We start from the raw sequence: 3,045 nt of genomic DNA on the forward strand, positions 1-3,045 counted from the left end.
AGGAAGGAAGGAAAGAAGGAAGGAAGGGAGGGAGGGAGGGAGGAAGGAAGGAAGGAAGGAAGGAAGAGGGAGGAAGGAAGGAAGGAGGGAGGGAGGAAAACCAACTGCTTTAAGGCCTCCCACCTCCTTGATCTTCACAACCACCATCTGTGCCGAGGAGCAGAGTGTCTGAGAAATGATGAGACCCTGCAGCTCAGTGAAGCTTCACCATCAGAGTTGCTTTCTCTCACCACAGCTGTTTACAGCTGACCTTTAAGTTTCTGCCCTGGGCAGGTCTCCCCTGCAGGAGGAACAGGTGGGAGGCTGAGAACATGGCTCTGTGCCTCAGCCTCCTCCTCTGTAAAATGGGGATAATGACAGCGTTAACTCCCATCCCATACGTTTGTGCTGAGGTGAAATGAGATGAGGAGAGTGCCTGGCATGGTGTTACGATATAGACCGTAATCGATGAATGTTAGCGGCTGTTAGAATCAGGGCGGGAGGGCAGAAGTGTGGGTGTGCGCATGACACACGGCCTGTGGATGGAGGCGGGAGAGGCAGGGTACAGCGACATGTGGACCAGTTGGTTGCTGAGGGAGAAGCCTCCTCCTCACCAGCTGGCTCTCAGGGAGACAGCATGGTTGTACCCCCTATTCCTAATCCTACACCTGCTGCAGGGGGAGGAGGATGAGTCTGGTCTCCCCCAGGAAAAGGGGAACTGTAGAGAAAGCCCAGAAGCAAGCAGGTGGCGTCCATGAGGCCGAAGCCTGGGGCAGGGCTGGCAGAAGGGAGTAAGGGAGCTAGCGTGGGCCTTCCATCTCCATCCCCACCCCCACCCTAGCCCTATCATTAAACAACCAAGGTTTTGCTATAGGACGCAAAGACACAAACCACCCTGAACTTAATAAGGAGGGACTAAACATGAGGACTGGGCACACACACGTATACACCCACTCCTCACTTCCTCTGGGTATTAGTCAGGGTTCAAGCAGAGAAATAGTAGTAGTGGGAGATGCATATTAAGAAATTTATTGCAAGGAGTTGGCTCATGCTCTTGTGGGGTTGGCTAGGCAAGTCTGAAATCATTAGGTGCAGGCTGAAACTCTTGCCAAGGGCAGAAGCTGGGGTCCACAGGCAGAATTACTTCCTCAGGGAAACCCCAGCTCTGATCTTAAGGTCTTTCAATTGATTGAGTCAACCCCACCGAGATTATCTAGGATAATCTCCTTTAAAGTCAATTTATTTAATTGCATCTGCAAAATACCTCATCACATCTGGATTAGTGTTTGATTGAATAACAGGAGTGTAAGTTGGCCTAGTTGACACATTAAAAAAGAACATCACACTCAGATACCAGCTAGGTGTTGTCTTGGGTGGCCTGTGGAACACTGCTTTACTGTATTATTTTATTGACTATTTACTGAGCACTTACTAGGTGTCAGGTGTGGTGCTGTGATTTCCATGCATCTCAGTTAATCCTCAAGACAAACCATGAAGCAGGTGCCCTTCTTGTCCCTAATTCTACAGGTAAGGAAATGGAGCCTCAGAGAGGTGAGGCTCCCAGGGCCACACTGTTGGGAGGGCAGGTCTGAGTGCTTCTGTGCTCTGAGCCATCACTTCCTCTGGACTCTCCCTGTTAGTCTCTCCTATCTCTGCCTTGTCTCCTCTTCTCCTGGGGCAGGAAGTTGGAGTTCAAATCGCTTAGTGATGTGGGCATGTTCCTGACGCACTGGGCTTCAGTTTCTTCCTCTCTGAAGTGACTCTATCCTTCCCAGCCTTTCTGGTATTACAGCGGAATGGAGGGACCATTTTGGGACCGCTTTCTCAGGCCTTTGCTGCCACCTACGGGCTCAACGGTGTTCACCACGTTCCAGAAGTCGCCCTCTGGAAGATATAGGTGAGTTTGCACAGGAGCTGCTGAGGTCTAGCGGGATGGGAGGAGGGGGCAAGTAGAGGAGAGGGGCAATTCTGGGCCCAGTAACAGAGACATTGCAAATTTCACCGGCTCTTGCCCCCACCTCCTCACTCAGTGCCCCCCAGGCGCCTGCTGAATCCTCAAAGATTTCTGGGGGCCCCCGGCGGGAGTAGAGGGTTTTGACCCTCGGCGTGCTCTGCTGCTCGCCTGGCCCCAGAAGGGTCCCGCTGTCCCCCGCCGCAGTTGGGCCCTAAAGCTGTCGGGATGCCCAGGCTTCTAGGGGATCCAAGGGGCGGCCGTGAACTTCTCTCACCCCATCAGGTCACTGGACATGTCCTCAGTGCGACACAGGGTCCAGAGGGGGCCCGCCCACTCCGACAGGAAAGGAGGACAAGGAGACCCAACGGGGGAACGAAGGCTGTGGATAAGAGGGGCGAAATACAGAAAAGCGGGTACTGATGCGCCGGGTGACACACGCGGGTTCCCGCAGCTCCAGACTCTCCACCCGGGCCCCCGCCCCTCGCCCCCTCCCCGCCCGCGCCCCGCCCCCTCCCCGCGCCCCGCCCCTTCCTTCCGGGCCTGCCCACCGTGTGGCGCCACGTGCAGTGCAGGGGCTCCAGCTCTGCCCCTGTAGAGAGCCGAGCAGGAACTGGTTGGTGGCGGGAGAGGCAGCGCGGCGAGTTGACGTGAAGTGAACTGGAGGGGGAGGCTGAGAGGCTGGCGGCCGCCCGCACCACTCGCAGCCGCCAACCTGCCAGTTAGTCTAGTTGGCAGGTTAGTCAGTATAGCCAGCCTGTCCGCCAGTCAGCCAGCCAGCTAGTCAATCCAGTCGGCATGTCATTCCCGCCCACCATCCTGTCAGCCAGTGCAACCAGCCTGTCCGTCAGCCAGTCAGTCAGTCCTATCAGTCTGTTTATCCCATCCACTGTCCTGTCAGCCAATCCGGTGAGTTCATCAGCAGGGAGTCAGCCTGTCAGTCCTGTCAGTCCGTCTGTACCATCTGCTGTCCCGTCAGCCAGTACAACCAGCCTGTCCATCAGCCAGTCAGTCAGCCTGTTAGGCCTGTCAGTCCATCTATCCCATCTGCTGTCCTGTCAGCCGGTACAACCAGCCTGTCAGCCTGTCAGTCAGCCTGTCAATCCGTCTATCCC

Source organism: Mirounga leonina, unplaced genomic scaffold (assembly GCF_011800145.1).
Source record: "Mirounga leonina isolate KUSES-001 unplaced genomic scaffold, KU_Mleo_1.0 Mir_171, whole genome shotgun sequence".
NCBI lineage: Eukaryota > Metazoa > Chordata > Mammalia > Carnivora > Phocidae > Mirounga > Mirounga leonina.